Consider the following 19,958-nt stretch of genomic DNA (forward strand, 5'->3'; position numbering starts at 1 on the left):
AATGTTGGCTTGCACACATCACAACCATCAATTCAAATGTGAATTTTCCCCATTGGAACTCTAATTGTTCACCGATACACTAAAAATCAGTGTGATATTTTTACTATTCCATTGCACATACATTCCCATGACTTCTATCTCTCTCTCTCTCTCTCTCTCTCTCTCTCTTTCTCTCTCTCTCTCTCTCTCGCTCTCAATCAACCAAAACTTTCATCACTTAATCATTCCTTTTCTTAATTCCGATCTCATGTCCCTCTCCTTCGTGTACTCATTCATGATGGTGAGGCTTTGATTTACGAAATTTCTTCTGGTAAAGTTTCTTCTTCCTCCTTTATGGTGTTGTGTCAAACGGAGGATTCACAACATTAATCTGATCATTATTATTTCAATACAAATTCGAGTATTTCAGATTCTTCTTCAAAACGGTTTATTTACTTTGAGACTCTTCTTCAGTACGGGCATAACAGGAGAGATATTGGTGAGGATGATCTCGATGAGTCCCAGAAGGATGAGACCCATGCCGACGACTCCGCAACCGCATCTGAGTTTGATGGCGCTTTTGGATTGGAAGTTGAGGAGGTGAGTGTAGGGGTTGGTGGTGTTGGGTGGAGTGTGGATCCAGCGGTCGAAGAATTTGACGAGGACGAGGGAGCTAGGCCAGATGGAGGTTCCGACGTGCATGGAGAGGTTGTTTTGGTGGAGAGATAGTGTGGTTCCGGCACGGGAAGTTCGATCAACGGTGAGTCTGTGAACTTCATACTGTCTGAAAGAGGAAAAGGAAAGCGCAAGTAATGTTCGACTTTTGTTGTGTCAAGAACTTTTGATAATTGCTTTTAGTGGAAATCTCTTCTTCTGGTAAAATTTCTTCTTCCACCTCTATTTGTTCCTTTCTTATCTAATTTTCTATCGAAGAAAAATATAATAGTTGGATTTCTTCTTCTAAAGTTTGTGTTCTTATTGTTGAGTTTTCCATTAGATTGTTGGCTGATACAAGAGATTTGATAATTCACAAATGCTTATTACGTACAATTTCAAAACTTACATGTTCTTATTATTGCTACAGTAAGATAAGATTGCAAGCCCTAAATTTGATTGAGTGGCTTTGGATATACACTTTTGTTGGAGCTAAGCGATCAAACATTGCTGAGTTTGAGACCTGCTGGTGGGGTAGAAAACAGGCTTCTCTGTTGCAAAATATGGTCTAATATAGGTACTTAAAGAGGATGATTTGGAAGGTAAAATTATTAGTAGTTTCTATGTGATTTTTGGATTACATGATCGCTTTTGAAATTTTTAGCACAATTATTCTCTTATGAGTCATCATCTGAATAAGTTATTTGGATTTTTAGCATATAGGACAGTACACTAGCAAGTTTATATTCGTTATTAACTCTGTGATCATCAGATTTATTTCGTATTGTTAATAAATTTTTCTTTGTTATGTTGATAAAGTGACTAGAATTTACTCTTTTGACTGATTCTTTACCTATAATTTTTATTCTTATACTCCATGAGAAATGGAGTATACTTTTGTTGTCAAGTCTGTGAAGGATAATGTATGCTTCTTATAAGCATGATATGTAGCTGTTCCATTTCCATTGAATGGATCACAAACGTATTTAGTTTGCTTTCCTTTCACTGATGTTTTATTCATACCATTCATTCTCACATTTTCACCGAATACTAATCTTAACATCCTTTCCCTACATAATGAGAGTAAAGTGTTTTCTTTGCCAATAACTTTCAGAGGCTAGGCTATTCTTTCTTTGTGAATTAATAATCACTACTAAAATGGTGTCTTTCAAAAAAATGGACATGTGTTCTAATAATAACCTTTATTATTAATACTAATGTTCATGCTATATCCATTTGTTTTGTCAATTTGGTGACTTTCTATGTGTAAAAGTAATTGATTATGAGGTAGATACTGCTAGCTAATACTGACAGAAACATTTATTAAGACAAGAATAAGGCTGTCTTTCCCCTCTTTTTCTTCTTATTCTTGGAATGATAGTAAACATTGCATCCTATATTATTTTCTCTTTGATTTAAATTTGTACATTGACATGATATACCAATAGTCTCTCTATGATAGTAAACATTCCTCTTCTCTTCTTCATCGCTGCTCTTCTCTCAAAATCATTCTTCATATAAACTCTCTCAAACACTCCTCTTCTTAATCACTCTCATTAAACTGCAGTTCATCTCAATGATTTTATTTGATAATGTACCAATTGAGGTAATTAGCTGTGTTACCTTATGCGTTACTATAACTTGGCATGATTGGTTTTGTTTCTGTTAATAGAATACCTTATGTTCCAATGGCAGAATCGTTTGATAGAGTATGGTGACTCAACAAAAACTGACGGCAAATTCATAAATGTTGACAATACACCATGCTGAAAATTCCCACCCTGAGAAGTATGTATTGGATTTTCAGTTCTGCTTAATCACAATCATAGAAATGATGGTTCCTGTTTTCTCAAAAGTTGTGTGGCGTTGTGTTTGTACATGATATAGGTACACGGGTAAAAGTTCCTGTTTTCTCCATTGTTTATGACCCGGGCGGTAGCACGGGTAAAAGTTCTAGGAAAATGGTGGGTGGTGAAGGTTGTTTAGAAGGTTTTGGAGGGGCCATGGGTACAATGGCTAGGTTTGTTGTTGGTTGGCCATTTGTAGTTAGAGGTTGGCTGGTTGAGGGTTGGTCAGAATCATTGTCAATGATCATATCACAGGAATGATCATCTTGATCATCCTCAGAATCAAAATTCATATCATATGCATCATTGTAATGGGTGATCTTGACAATTTCAACCGGTAAAGGAATGGTGGATGATTGGGTTGGCTCAAGAACATGTTGTTCAGGAGCAACTGGTTCAGGTGTAGGAACAGTTTGTTCAAGAACAATGTGTTCAGGAACAGATTCAGGAACAAATGGTGATTGATGTGGTGGAGAAGGGGTCTTTTGTGGTTCAGGTTGTTGTTGTTGTGGTGATGGAGTCTTTTGTGGTTCTGGTTGTTGTTGTTAGGGGCTTTCTAAAACGACTTTTTCAGAAGCAGATGCTTCAAGAGCCATTTCAGAAGCTGTTTGTGAGTTTGACTCAACATTATCAGGTACAATCATGTTGTGGGGTGTTATACCCTAATTTTGGACCTAAAAATACTTGCTCAGAATATTTTTCCATCTTTGATATATGTCTATTACTCTTGAAAGATTGCCAATTTGCTATTGTTTTACACTGATATTTTACCCTGCTTTATCTTCCAATTTTGCCTCAAAAATCTTTTCAAACTGTGAGTTTGTCTATGTCTTCTTACATTTAAAACCATCCAAATGTTTTTCTTACATGTCAAGTCATTTTGAAGTTGTCTCTGATCAATTGCATGTTTCTCTGCACTTCATTTCAATATTATTTGCAAAATTCATAACAAAGGGGTATTTTAGTCATTTCATGTGTCCAACTTCATTTTAATCCCTGAAAATTGTCTTTGAGTCATTTCAAGTTGTTTGCATAAGTCCTTGATTTAATTCATGTCAAAATCCCTTTTAAAAAATTGCATCTGAGACATTTTGAGTCAGTTTAGTCCTCAAGGGCATTTTAGTCATTTCCAGTGTCAAAACTCTGTTTGATCTCTTAAAATTGTCTCTGAGTCTTTTTAATTTGTTGTACAAGCCTTTGTTTCAATTCCATGTTAAAAAACCATTTTAAAATTACATTTGAGTCATTTCGAGTCATTTTAGTCCCTAGGGGCATTTTGGTCATTTCACACGAAATTTTGACGGAGAGGGATTACTTTGAAGTACCTCATTTCTGTAGTGGGTTCGTTTTAGTCCATTTTGTTTTTTTTAATCGTTTCACTTTACGTTATTTTCCATTTACCAATTTTAATTCAATTTTACTTTTAATTTTCATTTTAATCCTAAAATTTCTAATAATTGCATTCTAGTCCTTTAAGTCTCAAATTTTTGTTTTTAAGTCCTTTTTCCATAATTGCAGTTTGGTCCCCAAGTTTTAATCAATTGCAGATCAGTCCAAAGAGTTAGTTACAGTCCAGATCCACGTGGCAGCAAGCCATTGGTTCAAGAGTGCACAAGTGTCAGCCTATAAAAGGCCAAGTCATCACAAGACCCATTCATTCTGTTACAACTCATCACAAACACTTTCACAATTTCTCTCTCCACCAAAAACAGATCAAGAACACAGAAAGATGATGAACACGTTGAAGTTCATCAAGAACATCCATAACCGAATCATCATCACCAAACCCTAATCCAACAAAATCCCAGAATCATCACAATCAAAGTCAAATTCACCCAAATTGATCACTGATTTCGCAGCAATTCACCAAATTCATCATCAAACACGCAAATTGCACACAAATCTCCAGAAAACCCAAACTGAAACCGTTCCAATTCAACAAACTCTTACCAAATTCGATCAAGATTGCGAAGGTTCTCAGTGATTCTCTACGAGAATCTTCATCACCGAACCTTTCTCTTGCAATTCAAGCACGAATGCGATCACAAGAAAGAAACTGAGGAAGAGAAGAAAAGGATCGAAGTGAAAACGAAGCAGAATCACACCGGTGAAGAAAGAGAAGGAAATAATTGGTTCATCTCCAGTGAAAGCACTTACCAGAGAAGACGAAGAAGGCGACGAAAGGTGTTTCGACGTTCTGCAACTCATCTTCTCCGATTAAACTCCTGGTAAACCCTAATTTCTCAAAATCTATTTCCAAGATCCATATGTGTGTGGGCTTGGGCCTGGTTTCTGTACTGGGTTTCGTTTTTACCTATTTTCTTGCTATGTTAACACTGTTAATTGATGTTTACACCACTGTTGGCTTAAAATTGCATGAAAAAATTCCAAAAAAATTGTGAGTGTCTTTCTTGTTATTTTGATTGAATTTTGATGCTGCTTGCATATTGAATCTTGACTAGATTGTGTGGAAATATTTTTGTGCTTTGTTAATTCAATTCATGTTAGTTTTTTTTTTGCTAAAATTGTGTTAGAAATTTCTAAAACTTGTGTGAATTTTTGTGTGATTAATTTTTGACATTTAAAACTTGTTACTTAGGATATTTTGACATATAAAAATGGACAAAAAAAAATAATATGTTGTGTGTTGCTTTGTTTCTTGAATTTTAGGTTAAGAACTTGTGAAAATATGCATAATCTTGATTCCAATTTTTAGTGTATGCTTGTGAGTTGGGATGTGGGGATTGGGGATTGATTTGTCACTGTTTGGATATGCTTCTTGTTGTATGTGAATATGTGTGGTTAATTACTTGCTTTACAAGGCAACTTAATGTTTGTTTGTGAAGATAAAGTGCCAAATATGTCTAAACATATCATAATTCTTGACTTGAATGTGTTCTTATAATCCTCACATTATTGATTGTAATAAAGCCTTTAGAAGATTGTCATGGTGTGAGAATTATAGGTCATATACTTGTTTTGATGTTATGATAAACTTTAGGCATATCTTTACCACTTTTAGGTTAAGGATCTTATCACTTTTTGTCAAGTTTTTAGTGGTTCTTTTGCTTATAATTTCCATTCTATTATGCCTTATGCTACTAACCACTTTACTTCATGTTTCATGCATTCCATAAGCATCTCATCCTCCATCTTATATTCTTGGTCTTTATTTTCTTACACTTTAAAATTCATGCAAAAGTTAGAATGTAAAACCTAGGAATTCTTGTACTTTACCTTATGCTTTTAATTTCTTGCAAGACCATAGAATGTAAACTAGGGCATATGTAAAGGACAATGGACTCTAATGATGTACACCGACACAAGCACCGACACATGCACACATATCACATGGATACTTTAGATGTGTGCTTAGGGAATGTATGCCTTAGATGTATGTTTAGGAATCGCGATACTTAGAAAAATTCTCTATTCCAAAAAATATGAACAACATCACTCAAATCATTTTCTAAATAAACTTTGGGATCAAAATCCCATTGATTTTCCCTTTATTTTCTTAAACAAAATCTTAATGAATTCTAATCATACTTAGACTTTTTCTTTGCAAAATAACTAATTCCACCGCACATTTTTCACAATCTTATGCCCTTGAGGCCTCTCCCTCTCGTTCTTCAAAATTCCATTTTCAAACTTAAAATCAATCAACAAAAACAAAAACCTTTTGGAAGAGAACTACGGTGGATTTGATCCCTTAAAAGGGTACGTAGGCAAGGAACCAATATTCCTTCAATTCAAATAAAATAAAAATTCAAACGCCTTCTTCTCCCTCCAATTCTTGACTTAGTAAACTCTTAGGTGTAAATATCATTCTTCAAATAGCATTTAAAAATAAAGCGCACGCGTAGAAAGTAAAGACGGTTCCTATAGGATACTATAGTCGTTATGGGTGCCTAACACCTTCCCGTAGCGAAAACAACTCCCGGACCTCGATTCTCAAGGGTTTTTCTTATTTTTCCCTTCCCAAGAAAAAATTAGATATCAAAGGTTAAAAAGGTTCAAACTTAATCAATGTTTGACACCCGAAAAACCAAGATAAAACATGGGGTTGGATGTTTAGAGGTTGAGGGTGACGGCGGAGAATTCTATCAATGTATTGGTTTCTTCTCTCAGAATATTCTTCTAACTTTTGATCAATTATATGACCAGCAGGCTCATAGGAGCTAGTCTGAGAGGGGTTTGTGTGCGTTTTGGTTGATGTTGGATGTCTTTGTAATAGTTTTGGATAACGATGACCTAGGGTTTTATCATCATCCGAGTCAGAAGATGATGATGTGGTTTCTAAAGAGGTGGAAGAAGAGTTGCTGGATATCTCATGTACTATAGGTTCTGTGTGAGAAGAGACATTACCTGTTGTAAAAGCTTCTGAACACTCAACTGTTCTCTTCTGATCCACTTTTGCAGTAGCGGGACCCATCAGAAGTTGTGAAGCTTCTGACATCACAGTCTCTTGTAGTTCAGAAGCAATCTCCAAAACTATTCCAACAGCTTCAACAACACCAGATGCAGCAGTAGCAGTTTCTGCTTTTTTAATAACATGAGGAAAATCCTTGATCCTCCTTACTGCTGGCTTTCTCTTCTTCTTTGGTATAGTTGGTTGATCAGGAGCAACCAAAGAAGTAGCAAATTCTTCAATTGATGGTTTTGCAGATCCACCAATCTTGAGCTTGTCAGAAGTAGCTTTTGCTTTCTTTGAGGGTTTTTCAGCTTCTAAGTATCCTTCTAACTTATTCCTAATCCTAGTTAACACTCCAATTATCACTTAAAACCCTATTTCTAAGATTTTTAGGCGCCAAACAATCATGACCATTAGATCTCTATCATTAGGCACAATTATCATATCAACCATTGATCATATCTTAATGTTGGCTTGCACACATCACAACCATCAATTCAAATGTGAATTTTCCCCATTGGAACTCTAATTGTTCACCGATACGCTAAAAATCAGTGTGATATTTTTACTATTCCAATGCACATACTTTCCCATGACTTCTATCTCTCTCTTTGTCTCTCTCTCCCTCTCTCTCTCTCTCTCTCTCAATCAACCAAAACTTTCATCACTTAATCATTCCTTTTCTTAATTCCGATCTCACGTCCCTCTCCTTCGTGTACTCATTCATGATGGTGAGGCTTTGATTTACGAAATTTCTTCTGGTAAAATTTCTTCTTCCTCCTTTATGGTGTTGTGTCAAACGGAGGATTCACAACATTAATCTGATCATTATTATTTCAATACAAATTCGAGTATTTCAGATTCTTCTTCAGAACGGTTTATTTTCTTTGAGACTCTTCTTCAGTACGGGCATAACGGGAGAGACATTGGTGAGGATGATCTCGATGAGTCCCAGAAGGTTGAGACCCATGCCGACGACGCCGCAACCGCATCTGAGTTCGATGGCGCTTTTGGATTGGAAGTTGAGGAGGTGAGTGTAGGGGTTGGTGGTGTTGGGTGGAGTGTGGATCCAGCGGTCGATGAATTTAACGAGGACGAGGGAGCTAGGACCTATGGAGGTTCCGATGTGCATGGAGAGGTTGTTTTGGTGGAGAGATAGTGTGGTTCCGGCACTGGAAGTTCGATCACCGGTGAGTCTGTGAACTTCATGCTGTCTGAAAGAGGAAAAGGAAAGCGCAAGTAATGTTCGACTTTTGTTGTGTTTTAGGGGAAATTTCTTCTTCTGGAAAAATTTCTTTTTCCACCTCTATTTGTTCCTTTCTTATCTAATTTTCTATCAAAGAAAATAGAATAGTTGGATTTCTTCTTCTAAAGTTTGTGTTCTTATTGTTGAGTTTTCCATTAGATTGTTGGCTGATACAAGAGATTTGATAATTCGCAAATGCTTATTGCGTACAATTTCAAAACTTACATGTTATTATTATTGCTACAGTAAGATAAGATTGCAAGCCTTAAATTTGATTGTGTGGCTTTGGATATACAGTTTTGTTGGAGCAAAGCGATCAAACATTGCTGAGTTTGAGACCTGCTGGTGGGGTAGATAACAGGCTTCTCTGTTACAAAATATGGTCTAAGATAGGTACTTAAAGAGGATGATTTGGAAGGTAAAATTATTAGTAGTTTTTATGTGATTTTTGCATTACATGATCGCTATTGAAATTTTTAGCACAATTATTCTCTTATGAGTCATCATCTGAATAAGTTATTTGGATTTTTAGCATATAGGACAGTACACTAGCAAGTTTATATTCATTATTAACTCTGTGATCATCAGGTTTATTTCGTATTGTTAATAACTTTTGCTTTGTTATGTTGATAAAGTGACTAGAATTTACTCTTTTGACTGATTCTTTACCTATAATTTTTATTCTTATACTCCATGAGAAATGGAGTATACTTTTGTTGTCAAGTCTGTGAAGGATAATGTATGCTTCTTATAAGCATGATATGTAGTTGTTCCACATCCATTGAATGGATCACAAACGTATTTAGTTTGCTATCCTCTCACTAATGTTTTATTCATACCATTCATTCCCTCATTTGCACTGAATACTAATCTTAACACCCTTTCCCTACATAATGAGAGTAAAGTGTTTTCTTTGCAATAAATTTCAGATCTTTGTGAATTACTAATCACTACTAAAATGGTGTCTTTTTAGGGTTCTTTAAGAGTTTAGATAAAAAAATGGTGTCGTTTTAGAGTTGCGAAATGAATGCAGCTGATCTAAGTTTCAAACACTTGGACATGTGTTCTAATGATAACCTTTATTATTAATACTAATGTTCATGCTATATCCATTTGTTTTGTCAATTTGGTGACTTTCTATGTGTAAAAGTAATTGCCTATGAGGTAGATACTGCTAGCTAAAACTGACATAACATTTATTAAGACAACAATAAGGTTGTCTTTCCCCTCTTTTTCTTCTTATTCTTGGAATGATTGGAATGATAGTAAACATTGCATCCTATATTATTTTCTCTTTGATTTAAATTTGTACATTGACATGATATACCAATAATCTCTCTATGATAGTAAACACTCCTCTTCTCTTCTTCATCGCTGCTCTTCTCTCAAAATCATTCTTCATCTAATCTCTCTCAAACACTCCTCTTCTTAATCACTCTCATTGAAATGCAGTTCATCTCATTGATTTTATTTGATAATGTACCAATTGAGGTAATTAGCTGTGTTACCTTATGCGTTACTATAACTTGGCATGATTGGTTGTGTTTCTGTTAATAGAATACCTTATGTTCCAATGGCAGAATCGTTTGATAGAGTAGGGTGACTCAACAAAAACTGATGGCAAATTCATAAATGTTGAAAATACACCATTCTGAAAACTTCACCCTGAGAAGTATGTATTGGATTTTCAACTCTGCTTAATCACAATCATAGAAATGATGGCTTCGGCGCGTTTTCTCAAAAGCTACGTGGCGTTGTGTTTGGTACATGATTTAGGTACACCACTTTGTTTGATCAATGTGAAAGCATGTTTTCAGAATTTAGTCGTGTTTTAGAAAAGTTAAAAATTGTTTAATTTTTCTTTTTGATTTTATATGCCATTAAAGTTGATTTGCATCTCTGTGCTCAATCCGTAAAGATTAGTTCTTGATAGTTTTATGCATCGTTGACTATTAGACTTACATGATTGCATGTAATTATCTGTAAAATTCTTCTTTCCTTCACACTGCACAACATCTAATTGGAGCTATATTGACAATTTCCAATGTATTTACTTAAGGCCTTGGGTACTGTCTACTGGTCTCAATGTCATTATTATCTATCTAACTTGAGGTGCTGCTGCTATATAGAGGTCATGCCTATTTTTGCGACTGCTATATAGCAAGTTGCACCCATGCATTTGTTTTCTACGTTATTCAAACGTGTTATGTAATTTTTTTTATCCAATAGTGACTCACGAGATTGTCTGACATATTGTTTTGCGATAAAAAAACATGCAACATATTATTGTTAACTGATGAAAATGGTGATTGCATCAATACAACGAAAAATGTAGTATACAAAGAGATTTTCCAGAATGTGTAAACATCCTATATAAATTATATATCATATTTTATTATCAAATATTCCAACTTATTAGATACTTTTTTTTTTACAGTCAAACATTCATTCAATTCAAAGAAAGAAGGTCGATACAAACAGCCGCAGCTGCAGGTTCAGGGACATATCCCACCCAAGAACAAGATCCAAATTGTTTTGCTACTCCTACAAGGCTATGAGCAACACTATTCTTACATCTTTGAATGAAACTAACACTACAGTTACAAAGGTTTGACAAAATAACATTGCAGTCAAGAATAATATTTTCAATAGCAGATAGGATGACAACACCTTGCATGCATTTCACAATGACCTCCGCATCTGTTTCCACCAAGAAGTTCCCATTCTGATTTGAGTCCAGAATCCACTGCAAGCACCATCGCAACGCAACCGCTTCAGCCATGGTAGGAGACATCTGACACTTCTCAAGCTTTGTAGCAGCAAACTTCACATTCCCTTCATTATCTCTGGCCACCATTCCACATCCCAAACTGCCATCCTTGAACACCCCTGCATCAACATTCAGTTTAGCATGCCAACTGGTGGAGGACACCAATTTTTGACAGGTTGTGCAGCAGGGGTTGCTGCCCTTTCAATTTTGTTCGCACTGATAAATTCACCTGTGAATTCAGCAGCCGCCAAGGCTATCAGCATCGGATCAAATTGCTTTTTTTGAAAAACCACATGATTTCTACCCTGCCAAATTTTCCAAAGAGTGATGCCAAAAAATGGAAAAGCTAAATGGTCTTTTTTGGATAAGTTGTATAGGTAATTGCATCACATTGTATTACATCATAAGGAAGAAACTTAGGTGATATTTGTTTAATGGAGGCATTGTAGCCATAGTTCAGCCTCTCTACTATTGCCGCAAAAAGGAATGACCTAGAATATCAAAAACAGCATGAGGAATAAAGCTTAAGGATTTTTGTTTTCAATACCCTCTCTTATGTGTGCCTGACTAATTGATTTTGCCATCTCAAATGACACTATTGCAAGCTCTCCATTGTTGTTATAAATTGATGAATGTGATAGTTACAGTAGAGGTTCCATTGTCATTACATATTGAAGAATTGACTGAGAGTAATTGACATGAGAAAATAAATTTATTGTAAAAATTAGACTTGGCCCTTTGTGAAATTTGGGAAAAGATTTATTTTGTTTACCTCATAAATTGACAAAAAAGTAATTGTTTACCTCTTATAAATAGAACCAAACAAATAAAACGAGAAAGATTAATCGTTAAAAAATATTAGCTTCTAAGTGTTTTCTTATCTATGTAATGGATCATATTGCAATATATTAGTTTCTCCATTGTTTATGACCCGAGCGGTAGCACGGGTAAAAGTTCTAGTTATATCTAATCCTAGCAAACATGCTTACCCTAATTCCCTAACCCTAATCCTAATTTTATGGCTCCAAATCGTTTCAGCCATTAGATTAATCTATGTTGCTTAATTCAAATGATAATTTCCTTAATTCCAACCTTAAACCTAAAAAAAATGGCCCCCGTATTTCAAATTAAAATTTCAAATCTTCCTCCAACCCATAAGCATTAATTACCGGCATATTCCCAACAAAGCACTCCACCGTCTTCTAACATTGGAAAAAGAAAGCATGGGTATTGGTAACATGTCTAGAACTGCACTTTTCCATCAAACCCTCTCCCTCTCAAACATTCATCCTTCCTTCTTCATCTTCTTCTCCAAAAAACAAATTCTTCATCCTTCTCTACTGTAATTTTTTCCACTTCTCAATTTCCCAATCCACCTTTCCTTCCCATCTACTCTCTTTGAACCCCATATGCACTCTTCATTCCCCAAAATGTCATCGTTTCCAAACCTTCTCCTGTCAATCTCCAGAAACTTACTCAGCTAGCAGGAAGAACTCTTATATTCATCCTTTATTTCACTTCTCTCATTGATACACTCTTTCTTCTCTCCGCCTTCTCTCCGCCTTCTCTCCCTCGCCGCCTTCTCTATTTTCGCCGTCGCGGCATTCCGACATCTTTGTACGTATGTTTTTTCATGAAGTACTTTTCCATCCTATTTTCTCTTTTTCTTCTCCTTCATCCTTCCACACTATTTTTCTACAATTTCTTCTCAACGTTGCATTGAGTTTTGATATGGAAAAGGTTCCTTTTTAAGGCTGCTGAAGAAGATCAGGAATTTGCAGAGAGGCATTATTCTTACAATCACCCTTCCAATTAGGTTTTCTTTTTATTGAATTTTAAATTCGTGTTTCTTTTAAATCATAAATTTGTAATGAAAATATCTTCCATTCGTGACACAGAATTGAAATCGTCCTACCTAGCCGTCTTGAAATCGCGTCACCGAAGAGAAGAACGACCATCAGAAATGGGTTGTATCGTGATTATGCTCATAAAGAACCTGTAACTCAGAAATTAATCTGGAAGGAGAAATATAATGGTATGGCGGCACTACAGTGGAGTGTAGGAACTGTGTGCCTTCAAATCCGCGGAGCGGTGGATCAAGGTGACAACTTTTTTTTTTTTTGGAATGAAAACTGCAACGTGTTTTATGTTATTTAATTTTTAATTTTAAAAATATTATTTTAAACTTTTAATCTGAGCCATTGAAAATTTATTTGCTAGATGTCAAAAAATTGTTAGAACAATCGAGCATTACATTGTTCATTGAATGTTTTAAATTTTTAGACTATATAGATGTTGTGGATTTGTGGTTTGTTTCTGCAAATGGATGTTGTTGGTGGTTTTTTTAGCTCTTAACTCAATCTTAAATCTTTAATGACTGTTTTCACTCCGGCTATCAAGTAAAACGCTTTCAATTTGCTGAAGCAATTGGATCATGTTGAATACATTTTCCTAAAATCTTGCTTGCTTTGGATCGACTAGCTTCTTATGAAAGACTTTTCCAAAAGGACTAAACATTTTTACAACACCGCATATTCTATTCCAAAGCTATTAAGGTTTGCAATTGCAGCAAAAATTCAGCATTATCCTCCAGTCGATTGAAAATTGATCAGTTTGTATCAATATTAGGGATGATATCAGAATTATATGAATCTTTCATATGAGTAAGCAAATGCATGTTTATTTTATTCAATTTTTGTAGTATTCAAAGCTAAACCCAAGGTTTAGAAGGTTTCTTTTACATAAGCTATCAATGGTGATTTTCCTAACGTTTTTATTTTTGGTTTCGAATTTTGAACAAGCTACGACTCTAAGATGCTTCTGGGGTTCGATTTGAAGAAAGGAAGATTAAGGGGAAGTTTTTTTTCTTTCTCTTTTCTTTGTTGTGCGACTCTTGCTTTATATTTATTTGTTGTGTGACTCTTCTGCTGCTGCTGGAAAAAAGAACAGTCTATGTAAAATTTTAAATAGCCTATACCAGGTATGTGCCATTGAGACTCTTCTGCATTGTTCATGTGATTTACATAATTATGGTCTGCATAATTTTGTTGTGCAGAATTCTGGTATGTAGAATTATGTGCATTCCTAAAGTTTACCCAAATACAATCTTGCAAAACCGATGTGGCCCGATAGATGACATGTGAAACATCCTCTAGAATATTATTCCAGCAACATTCATTCATTGATTTCCACAAACTCAATAAGCACATAGAGACCATTTGCTGATCATTTAAAGGCATGAACTTCAATAGGTTCAGGAAAACTGTGCTATAGTCTTCATTTGCTGCTAACACAGGTTCAAGATCATCTGAAATTAGTGATTTAAATAATCGAGCAACTAATTACATTTTTTTAGATTTAATAGTTGTATTATATTTTTAAGGATTGAATATAAATGTAGTTTTTTATGAGAAGAATGAAGGTGCACCACAACCAAATGTAGTTTTTGTAAATTGCTTGAAGCCTTGAACTTTCATATATACACCCACAACCAACTATAGTAATGCAGTTTGTTATATTAAACTTGCTTTCTCTCTATGTAACTGAAGATAATTGATGAATCCACAAATGACTAATGTTGCCTTATCTGTTTTGCTTCAATAATCTCTGGTTTTGTTTTGGTATTTATTAGCCAATGGAAAGATTTGTTTCTTTTGATTAAATTTACGAAATTCCTCCATGTGATTGAAATAACCTTATTTTGAATTATACTTTTAATTGGTTGATGGTATGGAATGGAAGCACTTACACCAAATAGTAGATCACACACTAAAAGTTATATTCATATATCTCTCTGTTTTTGTTCATTTTCCCTCACACTTTCTTTTAATTCTACAAATTGATATGATTATATGAAGTTTTGTATCATGTATGATTGTTTGGTCCGTTGATTGATCTGAATGTTTGTTACTTGATTTTCTCAAATTATTGAAATGGTGCTTCTTAGTTAGATTGTATAATGATTGGCTACTCACATAGAATATCAACCCCATCATGTCATAAGTTTCTAAAATAGGCTCTATATAGAGCATCCTACTGCCACTCTCTTGATCACAATTCTTGCTAACTCTTCATCATAAACGAAATATTTGTGTTAGATAATTTTGTGTTTAAAGATGTCTAACAATGGTAGAGGTCATAATAATCTTCAAAGTTCACAATGTATTTAAAATATTAATTTTTTTAACAATTCTTGAGTAACTTATTCCCCTGGTAGATTAATTTATTTTTGTAGTACATGCTTTGGAGGATTAATTTATCCCCATGGTGGATAGTTTGGAGGACTATGTAGTGGTTGTTGTCAATGGAATTAATGTAAGTTAGCACTAATAGTAAGGGATGAAAGTAAGTTGATAGTTCTTTGTAACAACCAACCATTTTAATTGCTTATATCTTTAGGGTGATTAATTGTTGTTCTGTTTTTATTAAGTATAATGTTATTGCTGTTCTGTTTTACTACTGTACGAATTGCGGCCTAATGTAAATTCGTACGCAACTGTTTTGCTAAGTTGTGTGCGCGAAATGTTTAAGGTATTTTACGTTTTTTTCCAGCATTTTGGGTATTGGTGTAGCAAAGGACATATACTATTGAGGCATTGGATAGTTTTTGTTTATAGCAGATTTTTCTGCATAATGCAGAATTTCTGGAGCATATCAGCTTAGCGTAGTGTCTGGCAGCTACTGGTGCACCGTCAGGAGGATGTTTATGCTAATGTTGATATCTATCCCAAAGACTATTTAACTTAGGATGCATTTAGTGATAAATTTTTTCCACCTCTCATTTTCTTCTTCAATTCAATTCATTGTTGGTTGTGTTTTCATTTTCTTTAATTTGTTTTCACCTAGGGTGGTTGCCGTTTTCTTCTTCCACTCATAACATCTATTTTTTCCAGGTTTGCTTCTTTCGCTCCTGAATATTTTCAAACAATTCCTCCAAGACCAAGACATGGTTTAAAAGTATGTGAATGTTGTGAAAAAATTGTCACGTGCAGCCTGTAACACATGTAGTCTAATAGATAGCGTTCTTCAAGGTTGGAAATCTCGCACATGAATTCTTTCATCATGGCAAGAAACAGTTGGAAGGTTGCATCTGCTTTAAAGGTTGGTTCATTATTGTCTTAACTTTACCATAATATTAACTTTCGTATCTTAATTGGTATAGTAAAAAACGTAACTTGAAGATTCAAAACAGAATTTTAAATGGTATAGTCGTACTGTGATGTGAATGATTCATTTCGTTGTTCCCGTATTTATGCAGGTGAACTCAGTTTGTATACAATTCTGGAAAAATTGAAATAACGGTAAATGGAGATAGGTAAATGCTAAACTGAGATTCAACAGAAATTTATATAGTATAGTCGTACTGTGTTGTGAATGATTCATTTGGTTGGGTCCTGTATTTGTGCAGTTGAATTCAGTCTATATGTGATGTTATAAGCCATTGTACGATTCGTACAGATGCAACCAGGTGACATTGGAGAAGCACTGATGATGTTTTAAGCCTGCTAAACTCTTAGGTAACTTGAAAGGCACAATGTTTGCTGGTATGTTCGAATTTAATAGGCATATTATATTTCATGTTGAAAAATTGACATGTTTAATTATACCTGCTAACAAAAATAACATTGCTTCTCAAACTGTTTATTCTTTTGAATATGAAAACAGGTTGATGGGGAGCTAAGTGAGCATATTTTGATGTCAATGTTGTTTCAGGACCCATCCTTCAATACATGTATTCCAAGTCTATATAATGACATTGTTAATGCATTATGTTATGCTTCATTGTGAAAGGCAGTATTGAGTTATATTGTATTTGCTTAATGTATATATTATGTAAAAGCTGTGTATCCAATACCTTGGCGTAGTCGGCGGCGTAGTCGGCATACTTTTATCAAACTCACATTAACTTAACTGTGTTGTTTTCTCAAATAACATCTGCGGTATTTTATATTTCTTCAAGTTATCTTTTTTACTATATATGACCCGTGCGGCAGCACGGATAGACGATCTAATGTTTGTAAATTTAAAGGACTTTTGTTGAACAAAATCAACATAAAGGACAAATTTGTTACAAACATAAACTTAAAAGACCCCTGGAGTAATTTGGCCTTGATCCTACTAACATGAATATTGTTGCGGGATTGTTCATAAATTAATTCTTTTTTGTTTTACCTTCAATTTTTTTTTTTAGAAAATTTGTATTATATTAATGTACTATCAATTTGAATGAATTTATGATATTTTTATTTTATTCAAAACTTATTTGAAAAAATGAGCGGAAGTAACTACTATATAGTCAAGAGGGTAAGACGCTATTTATTAAATAATAGAGGATGAGTTTACAGCGTATAGCTGAAAAGATAGTTGATAGCTAGTAAGTTAGTTGATTGAATTTGTGGGGTTTAGCAAAATTAACACTTGAATTAACTTATTAATAAGATATGACATAAAAAAATATTTAATTAATATTTAATTTATTTTAAAATAAAATAATAGAGGTAAAATTGAGAGAGAGAAAAAATGATGACTTATAAGTTTTAAGCTACTTGACATAGTTTATCAAGAAACACCTGCCGTGAAAAAATAAGAGTTATTAAACAAGTCTTTTTTCTTTGTACAAAAATGAGTCTTTTTTTAATCGTAAAAGTTTACTCCCTCTTGTCTTCTAGCAACCAAAAAAAAAAAAATGCACCTTCATTAAGAAAGTTAGTTCACTGCATTTGATTGATGATGATGATATTAAATAATAGTAGTAGTAATAATGATGATGTTTCTTTTTTTGTCCTTCTCTTACAAATGGAACATTGAAAACATCTACTACTATGGTGAGGCCTATGTTACCCTCTCTTATTTAGAGGGTAATTACCCTCTCATTATATCAACCAATCAAAATGTAATATATATATATATATATATATATATATATATATATATATATATATATATATAGGCAACATAAATGTCAAATAAATGAGTAAATTTTTTCTAAAAATAGAAGCGTTAATCATAAGGTAACTTTTAATAGTTTTACTTTCACTTTTTACTTTTAATTAAATAAAAATTAAAAGTATTCTTAAAAAAAATACTTCTAATTTTTATTTAATTATATTAAGGTGTTTAATCCTAATTAATTTACACTACAAGACTTCTAACAAATAAAATTTTACATCAAATTTCTTTCATCTAAATGTCCTTAAATTCATCACTTACATTCATAAAATTTCTTCCATTCCAGAACCCCGAACACGAGAACAAAAACATCTTCTTCATTCAAATATCTTCTTCTTTATTCCTCCCTATTGATCAATTCTTGTTTCTTTTTCTTTCTTATTCCCATATTGATTTTTCAATTTTGTCGTTCCAAACTGCCGTTGTTTCCAATTATAGTGAGAATTATCGTTATTTCTAGAACCGCTTCAGGTATCGTGACTTGATTTTTCTTATTTAAGCAGCCAACCTAATAAAATATGCTGACACGCATAGACCTGCCTCACTATCAGCCAAAGCCTTTAAGTCCAAACAAAAGAACAAAAGCCTCATGACATAACCATTTCAGCAGCAATCGAAAAAATGCTAACAAACTCCCACAGCATCACAACAGCAACACCTGCTAGCAGTCCTCAAAGTACAATGGATGACTTACTCAATTGTTATAATTAACTACCTCACAACCAAGAAAAATCAAATCAAAAAGAAAAATAAAGTCACCATACCTGACATGGTTCTGGAAATAACGGCAATTCTCACGATATTCGGAATCAAACGAACGACGACGATTCTCACAAAAATTGAAAAATGCGGCAGTTTGGAACGACAAAATTGAACAATCAAAATGGGAAGAAGAAATTTTATGAATGTAACTGATAATTTTAAGGACATTCGGATGAAAGAAATTTGATGTGAAATTTTAATTGTTCTAAGCCAGTCATGTAGTGTAAATTAATTAAGATTGAACACCTAAATATAATTAAGGCAATATTACATTAGGGGTCCTTTATCTTATTCTTTTGTAACACTTTGGTCCTTTATCTTTATTTTTCCCGTTTAGGTACTTTATCTCTCTTAAAAAAGCACGTATACATCTTTTTTCTCATTTTTTATTAAAAATACATAATTTTTCTAAAAAAATATTTTTATTAAAAATGAAAAAAAAATTCAGAAATATGATGAAGATGTTCATCATCTTCATCTTCTTCCTTTGAATCTTCATCATCTTCTTTAAATCAACAAAAATTCTACCAAAATATATCTCCAAATATCGTGAAATAATGTTATATTCACCTCAAATCTTTTAAACACAAAAATCAAAACCTTAATTTCACAAATGTTGCAAGATGGATGGTGGAGGCTTAGTCACTGGCGGAAGGGTTAGGCTTTACGAAAGTTAAGATTGTTCTGGAAACAACAAAATTGATGTGCAAAGCTGCTCTCAATTTTGGGGTTATTTTTATGTCGTGTTTGAATATTGAGTTAGAAAATAATAATAGTAATAATATACAGTGTGACAATTTATATAACTAAATCTTTTTTTTTTGTGATGAAACTAAATCTATTTCTCTATAGGATTTTGATTTTTGTGTTTAAAAGAAGATTTAAGGTGAACATAACGTTAATTCATGATATTTGGATATATATTGGTGTATAAATTTTTTTGATTCAATGAAGATGATAAAGATTCAAAGGAAGAAGATGAAGATGAAGAATCTTCATCATATTTCTGGATTATTTTTCATTTTTAATAAAAATATATTTTAAAAAATAAGATTATGCATTTTTTATTTAAAAAACTGAGAAAAAGGATGTATATGTGCTTTTATGAGAGATAAAAGACCTAAACGGAAAAAAATAAAGATAAAGGACCAAAGTGTTACAAATAAATATGATAAAGGACCTCTAATATAATCTTGTCTATAATTAAATAAAAATTAAAAGTATTAAAAGTTACCTTTTGATTTTTTTTTTAGAAATATTTGACTCATTTATTTGACATTTAATGTTGTCAATGTACATTACATTTTGATTGGTTGATATCATGAGTGGGTAAATACC

The 19,958-nt window shown here is 33.5% G+C and overlaps 3 long non-coding RNA genes across 4 annotated transcripts; all 3 read left to right on the forward strand.

Annotated features, from left to right (window-relative positions):
• Nucleotides 1-519: 519 nt before the first annotated feature.
• On the forward strand, nt 520-2,520 carry LOC146907826 (uncharacterized). The gene is made up of 3 exons (XR_015018984.1): nt 520-855; nt 1,064-1,235; nt 2,329-2,520. It is a non-coding gene; the product is annotated as an uncharacterized LOC146907826 (long non-coding RNA).
• Nucleotides 2,521-8,166: 5,646 nt separating this feature from the next.
• Nucleotides 8,167-11,454, forward strand: LOC146907827 (uncharacterized). The gene is made up of 3 exons (XR_015018985.1): nt 8,167-8,558; nt 9,721-9,916; nt 10,578-11,454. It is a non-coding gene; the product is annotated as an uncharacterized LOC146907827 (long non-coding RNA).
• A 669-nt stretch (nt 11,455-12,123) lies between these two features.
• On the forward strand, nt 12,124-16,703 carry LOC146907828 (uncharacterized). Of its 2 annotated transcripts, XR_015018878.1 has the most exons (7): nt 12,124-12,527; nt 12,664-12,726; nt 12,809-13,890; nt 13,966-16,010; nt 16,168-16,224; nt 16,318-16,453; nt 16,575-16,703. It is a non-coding gene; the product is annotated as an uncharacterized LOC146907828 (long non-coding RNA). The 2 variants fall into 2 exon arrangements; XR_015018877.1 differs by having other exon boundaries at nt 12,809-16,010.
• The last annotated feature ends 3,255 nt before the right edge of the window (nt 16,704-19,958 follow it).

Source organism: Medicago sativa, chromosome 7, assembly GCF_051527215.1.
Source record: "Medicago sativa cultivar Bolivia chromosome 7, Bolivia_mono, whole genome shotgun sequence".
In the NCBI taxonomy this organism is placed as follows: Eukaryota; Viridiplantae; Streptophyta; class Magnoliopsida; order Fabales; family Fabaceae; genus Medicago; species Medicago sativa.